The sequence below is a fragment of the Terrapene carolina genome, unplaced genomic scaffold (genome assembly GCF_002925995.2).
Source record: "Terrapene carolina triunguis isolate 2854851 unplaced genomic scaffold, T_m_triunguis-2.0 Scaffold33924, whole genome shotgun sequence".
In the NCBI taxonomy this organism is placed as follows: Eukaryota; Metazoa; Chordata; order Testudines; family Emydidae; genus Terrapene; species Terrapene triunguis.
Window position 1 is genome coordinate 389856 of NW_020698275.1, and position 7774 is coordinate 397629.

The following is a 7774-nucleotide window of genomic DNA, read 5'->3' on the forward strand; positions in this document are numbered from 1 at the left end:
AAACACCAGGGTAGTGCAGGACACCCTGGTGTCACTATGGAGACCCACGGATGCAATGGAGGAGGGACTCAGGGAGTGGACTGACCCTTGGGCACAGAAGGGGTGTGGGGAAGAGGGGACAGGGCCACTCTGAGCTTGTGGGCTCTTGAGAGGCAAAGGGGGCAGGGCAGAGCTCTGGCTGCTTCCTGCAGCAGCCCTGATTGGCTGCTCTTCCCAGGAGGCAGGGCAGTGGCACAGGCAGCCAATCAGAGGGAGCTTTCCCCAGGCAGGGCTGGAGTGCCTGGTCCCATGGCCAGACTGGCTGCAGCCCTAGTAGTGGCCCTTTGGTGCCGGCCCTGGGATGGCAGTGACCACAGGGCTGACTCCGATCTTGCTCCCACCAGGCACTGGGCAGCTCCCTTCCCCTGGGCGTCAGAGTGAGTCAGGCTGGTGTCCGAGCTCAGGGGTGCTGTCCCCTCCCCATGGTACCTGGCAGAGGATAAGGCATGCCGGGGGTTAAATGCAGTAGTCCGAGGCTCTCAGCCTGAGGGGCACCACAGCAGAACAAACGCCAGGGCACTGCCTCAGCCTACCCTCCCCGTGACAACACCGATAATGCGGGGGGCGAGGACATCACAGACCCCTTCCCTTTCCATGGCACCATTAATGCACAAACTGCCGCAGGGAACGAGCAGTTTGGTTTTGGTTCTTCCTAACAATGTTTGGGGCATTTCTGCCTTTTCCCTTTGGCCTCCCCCTGTGCCAGGCAGCAGCTGAGGTACAAACCTGCATCTCCTTGTTATTCCTACATGGTTCCCTAAGGGTCTGACCTAGAGACCCTCACTGAACAGGGAGTAGACTCAGAGAGCTGCCTCAACCTCCAGGCAAAGAGAGGGTGTGTAAGCAGGATACATGCAGGTTGAATCCTGATTGCAAGCTTTTATCTCTGCGTTTTGCTCTTGTGCCTTGTGCATCTGCACCACATCTCCTTTGCCTCCTGTGCAAGTGGCGAACAGGTGTTTTTTCTCATGACACAAACCTTCCCATATGGTGGGAGACCCCTTCCACCAACACTTATGGCAGAAGACCCCTGGAAAACGAACTCACGGAACTCCCCTGGTTTGGTGTAGGCCACAATTTTACACAGGGTTCACCTGGTGGCAATGGGGATTAAGATCAAACTAACATATAGGATTTGTTAATCTTTGTTTATGTTCGTCTCACTAAGGAAAATGAAATTAAACATGAAGTTAATTATTAATTAAAGAATAAGAGACTAATTATGTGATAACCTGAAGGATATTGTAATACTGAATGTCACCTTGTTTTCCTTTCTGTTAGCAATACAGGAAATGATGGCTACTCTGGGAAAAGTGTATTTGATGTAATTTACCCCCTTTGGACTAAAGTATTCTGAAGGAACACCTCACTCCAAAGGTTGGGGTGAGGGACTAGGTGAGAAAGACAATGTCTCTGAGACTGCAGACCTGCTATAGACTTCAATTAATTCTATTGCAGATGGAATTTATTTTGACAACCTTTAAAGTCAATTTTCTGTTAAGAGAGAAACTACTTGAGGAAACAAGTTGTGTAATCTTTTACCCAGTTAGCCTGTAACAGCCACTGACTTCTCCACTTCTCTTGTTTGCAAAGCAAAGCTGTGACATCTGCTGTCACCTGTCCACCTTTATTATTAAGGGCTGGTCTACACTAGGGGGGGGGATCAATCCAAGATACGCAACTTCAGCTACGCTAATTGGATCGAATTACCTGGGGTCCAGACGGCACGGGATCGACGGCCGCGGCTCCCCCATCGATTGCGCTACCGCCGCTCGCTCTGGTGGAGTTCCGGAGTCGACGGTGAGCGCGTTCGGGGATCGATATATCGTCTTAACAAGACGCGATATATCGATCCCGGATAAATCGATTGCTAAGTATGGTACCCTAAGAATGGTGATGAATGCATGAAGGGGAGTTTTAAAATGTCTACCACGACTGATGTTCATGGTCCGCAGGCCCTTTTCCTTTTGAGGAGGCCAGATGTTAGCGCACGGCTGCTTAACCCTCAGGCCAGGCTGTGGAAACGTTCTCAGAACTGGCCTCGCCTTTCTTTTCGATAGCTTTGACGTTCACATAGCCACCCTGCATGTGGTTTGCAACAATGAATATTTTAAGAACACTTCAGGGTTAAGCAGGACTCTTCAAAACTGACATTGGCCCAAAGTCTGCCTCCCTTCAACAGGACTGGGCCGTGTTGGCTGTATCCCAAGCCAGGGCTGGCTCAGGCTTTTTTGCCGCCCCAAGTGGCGAAGGGAAAAAAAACCCCACGATCGGCGGCACTTCGGCGGCAGCTCAACCGCGCCACTTCATTCCTCGGCGGTAATTCGGCAGCAGGTCCTTCGCTCCAAGAGGGACTGAGGGACCCGCCGCCAAATTGCCACCGAAGTCCCGGACGTGCCGCCCCTTCCCATTGGCCCAGCGGAGGCACCATAAGGTGGGGTAAGCTCAAATCATCGCCAAAAACATAAAAGTACAGGCAGAAATCCTTCGCCTTTCAGACCAACACGCCGTCTACGAGAGACTGACATTCCAGGGCCCTGAGACTGATTCCCTCTGGCGAAGGAAGTCTCGTCTATTAACTGGGAGATGTCTGGCCTTTCCATTATTAAGGGTGTGACGGTGTGGTTGAGTGTGTGCGTGTGTGTATGAGCACCTGTCAAATCCACACAAAGAGGGTGCCATACAGAGCAGTGCCCTAAATCTAATTCGCTCCAAAGCTCTGCCCCATGAAATCGTTTGATGTTTTCTTCGTTCTGTGAAATGATTCAACAGAACTAAGCTGCCTGTTCTACATTTTTCAGCGAGAGCTGTTGAACGTCTACTTATTAAAGTCGCAGTAAGGTCTGTAGCTGTGTTGGGGGTTGGGAGACAAAGAATAGTGCATAACATCATTTTCTGTGATAGCGTCATTTTCAGTTAAGGCAGGACTTCCAGTGGCATTGAGGAGGGTGGGACTTCCTGTGACAGGTGGGTGGGACTTCCTGTCATATCATCCTCATCTCATCCATCAATCTCCTTAACAGGCAGTAGGGTTAAGGAGGTCCAAGCCCACAGGAGATATTGGGCAGAACAATCCCACTGAAATTCCAACAGGGCGAGGGAAATTAGTATGAGCTGACAACCACAGCAACGAAATCCTGCCTGGACTCAGTAAGTCTGAGCTGCATTGAATTGTCTTCCGGTCCATGCTTTCCCGAGGCACAAGAGCGTGCACATCAGGCTAGTGGAGTAAAACCCTGCCACTTTCCCCAGGAGGGAACAGTGGCGAGTTGCTTTGCTGACTTTAGCTAGCAGGGTACCCCCTCTGCCCACAGGCCGGTCTGTACACACTGGCTGACTGTAAGGGGGAATGAGGGCAAACCCCTTTACAGAAGATACAGTGCCCAGTTACTCAGTGCAATCAGTGCTCGGTGCACTACAAAGGACCTCGGCCGGGGATGGCCAACTTCAAACCGGGGGGGCAGAAGCTAGCTCTGAGTTTCTAAGGCACGGTGCACTGAGTGGGAAAGCAGTGAAGGGGGGAGGGTAAGGAGGAGAGATGCCAGCTGGGAGTGATACATCAGTGTGCTATTTCCATGCTGCCGCTACCCCCAGCAGTGTTGTGGGGAAGGGGCCGGGGTCTCCTTGATCTGGGATGGGAAATGCAGAGGCTTTGCAGAGGGCCCCACTTGGAGGCTCTGGAGATCTGTCCCAGTGCTGAGTTTGGTGCACAGAATAGAAAATGCCCCGTGTGCAGCACGGCCAACCCTGAGCCTCCAAACACCGGGAGTCGGATCCCCCAGAATAATGAGACTGGCTTAGAAATCAACAGATTAAACACTTAACACGTCCCATTGCTGTTCTTCTCCCTCCCTTCTCCAGGAAGTCTGGGCAGGGGGCAAGCTCCCGAGCGGGGTCAGTGCTGGCTGAGTTCTCCATGTCCCAATCAGGGCGATGTGCAGTCATGCCGAGCTCTGGGTCCCTTGGCTCAGCCCAGCCAGGGGTCACCAAAGGAGGAGGAGGAGGAAGGGGCCCCCAGACACTGGTGGGTGGGGAGGCCAGGACCGGTGCCCGCTGGTGAGCCATGAAAGGCAATGCCCCGCTGGGTGTCCGGGGACCTTTACCCAATTTCCAGGTCTCCACGGGGCAATGCGAAGTTCCATGCCCCTCCCCAGGCTCGGCCTGGCTGGGGGATGGCAGCTGGGAACACTGCCAAGTGCCCGGCCATCTGGTCTCCCTGTCATTTGGGGGCACCAGAGGCTGCAAGTGTTTGAGAGTTTCCCAAGGCCGCGGAATGGAGGGAAAGTCCCAACAATGTTTTCCCCGAGGGCGCTGAAGGATCATGACTGGGGGGCGTGCGCCGGCTCAGGGGACCCGGAGGCGGGGAATGGATGGCCGGGCTCTCCAGCTGAGCTCACCCACACTCTCAGAGGCCTCTCGGCGGGCAGGGCCGGCCCCTGACAGCAGAGCTGGGGAGGGGAGCAGGCCAGGCAGCCCTCTCAACCGCCCCCCATTACAGCCCCAGACGTGGAAAGGCCTGGGAACAGTAGGCCAAGCTTGACTAACAGCACCTCTACTTGTTCCCCATATAATTAGAGAGAGAGAGAGAGAGCATCTCTGTTGTGGAAACTGAGGCCCAGTGAAAGTCCCAGCCCAGGGAGGTCTGGATTATTCAGACCAGGGAAACCCAGGGCATGACTCCAGCAACACCTGCAATTTCTCCCTCTCCAGATTCTTACATTGGCCCTGCACTGCCCGTGGGACACATCAGTCCCTGGCTATCCTCAGCATGAATAATCCAGAGCTCCCTGGCCATTCTGTCGGGGAAGCAACAAAGCCAGGGGTGTCTCTGTGCCTAGACTGGCCCCCACCAGGTCAGGCAGCAAAGGGATGATGACAAAGCAGCGTCCAGCTCCTCAGAGGCCTTTCATCCCTAACCCACCTACGGCGTCTCACGGCAGGACAAATCTCTGCCGCCGAGCTCTGGCAGAGGGGAGCTGGGCTTGAGAGCTGAGGATGGACCCAGACATTCCAGCCTTTCCGGCCCTGTCCCAGAGCCCCCCTGCAGTCCCGAGCAGACGTTCTTTCCCATCCTTTGCCAGAGCAGCCCCTGGTCACAGCAGGAAGGCTGGGTCCTCCTCTGCCCATAGTTGGGAAGGGAGAACTCACCCCCCATCGGCCTGTGGCTGGGGGAGAAAGGAAAAAATATATATATATTCCAGCTCCCACCCAATGTAATGGGGGAGGGGAATTGTCTGCATGGACACACCATGGTGACATGCATCCTTGGTCTCCATAGTGACGCCACAGTGCTATGGTCCATCCTCGAGTCTGCACAGTGACACCACGGTGATATGGCCATTTCTTGGATCTCCAGAGTGACACCCTGGTGCCAAGGCCCATCCCTGCTCAGGAAATGGGGGGACATTTCCTACTCACAGAAGCAGACGCACTGGGTCATGTTAGAAAACACTGGACTTTATTGTATCTGCAAAGAATGACAGTGGTGTTGGCAGGGGGGTCGCTTCCTCATCACACAGTCACTGGGGGACAAAGGACACAGAAGGGATGGAGGGAATGGGAGGGGTTCTCCTTAATTAAACAGGCCAGAAAGATAGCGTCTCAGACCCATGCGCTGATACACATCAGTCCATGTAATTAATGTGGAGCGTTAAGCTGAGATTCTGTCCAGCTGCTGCGGGGATACAGACATTTAAGACTGTGACATGCTCAGACACCCCAATAATGGTGTCTATTTAAATACCTAAGAAAGAGAGATTCTAGTTTGCCAAGCCAGCACCTTCTGCTCATGCAAATGGAGATGGACCTAGGTTGGGTAAACTGAGTATTTGGGATTCCGGTTAAACAGGGGTCCGGAGACTAGGGTCAGGCCAGGGATAACCCAGGGGACATAATCACCAAAATATCAATGGGCTACACAGATGGGAACACAGAAATGTTACCTGCTGGAGAGGGGAGTCAATCAGTTGCCCGGCTGCTGCGCCACCATTTCATCGTCACCTGCAAACAATTCCACAACGCATCTACTTGGGACCATCAAAAACCAAGAGTCGGAATGGGATGGGGGGGCTGGAATGAGCTGCTCGAGAGGCAGGATGGTCCAGCAGGCGAGATGCTGGACTGCACTGGGACTCAGGGGAACTGGAGCAGCTGTGTGACCTAGGGTTGCCAATTTCGGTTGGATGTATTCCTGGAGGATTCATCTCCTGACATAATCTTTATGGAAAGAATAATCTTTAATTCCTGGAGACTCCAGGACAATCCTGGAGGGTTGGCAATTATGACCCTGGGGAAGTCTGTTTGCTCTGTGCACCATGTCTCTGCCTATTCAGGCTGCCCACTCATTGGGGCAGGTGCCGTCTCTTGCTGTATGTCTGAACCCAGCACAATGAGGCCCTGATCTCCAGGGCCGCTCTGAGGATTCAGGGGGCCTGGGGTCTTCGGCGGCGGGGGCCCCCCCGCCGCCGAATTGCCGCCGAAGACCCGGCACTTTGGCGGCGGGTCCCGGGGCGGAAGGACCCCCCGCCACCGAAGACCCGGAGCGGAAGAAGATCCGGGGGCCTGGGCCCCACGAGAGTTTTCCGGGGCCCCTGGAGCGCGTGAACGACCCTGCTCTAGGGGCCCCGAAAATCTGTCGTGGGGGCCCCTCCGGGGCCCGGGGCAAATCGCCCCCCTGCCCCCCCCCCCCCCCCCCCCCGGGCGGCCCTGCTGATCTCAGCTGGTGCTACCATAACACCAAGAATCGGGAGATGCGCTGAACACGAGGCCTTCAGTTAGGCAAAGCTAAACATGGTGTCGCTGCAGGGTACTAAATGAATGCCCTGGAGTAAGATACTCAGCCGTGGGGATTGGTGCACACGTGGCTGAGGGGACAAATGGGCTCCGGGTAGTAGGCCAAATCCTGGCCCCATCAAAGCCCCTGGCAATTAGCGTGACCAGACAGCAAGTGTGAAAAATCGGGACGGGGGTGGGGGGTAATAGGAACCTATATAAGAAAAAGACCCAAAAATCGGGACTGTCCCTATAAAATCGGGACATCTGGTCACCCTACTGGCAACACTCCCCAGGCACAAAGGGAAGCAGAGGTGCCCTCCTCGAGCCACGGGGGAGTGAGAGGAAGAGGAGGAGGAATCACTAGGGGAAGTCACAACGCTAAGAAAAGTAACTGGCAAAAAAATGTCCTGCAGTGGAAACTCTGTGGTAAGAAAGAGACGAAGCAGAAATAAACCAGCATCCGCTGAGTGTGCTCCGGACGAGCGGGTCAGCACCCGGGGCGGCGGCGGGATGTGCCCATTCAACAGGAACCTACGGGCATCAGAGCCTCCGCCACTCAGAGGGTCGTCTGACAGCCCCAAACACTGCGCCAGAAGGAGGCCCAGAGTCTGGCTGGGTCGCCAGGGGGCGGAGGGAGGAGACCCCCATGGACACCGGAGAGGAGTGGTAAATCCCGAACCCTGATGGAACTGAACTGACACCCCACAGTCCCCTGCCGCTCTGGGGGGCATTTCCCAGGGTCCTAGGCTCTGATCCCTGCCACTGGCTGAGAGACACTCGGGGCAGGAACGGAAGGGGCTGGGGGCAAATGGGAGTCTGTGCCACCTTGATGCCCCCCGATCCTGGGCCCGGTGGGCTCCCCGAGGGCACGAGAGCAGCCACATGGCTGCTGTAACCTGGGGCCCAGCCATGGCCCCCCCCAGGATGGTTGTGGCAGCTGGCGCTGGTGGGGCATGGCCGA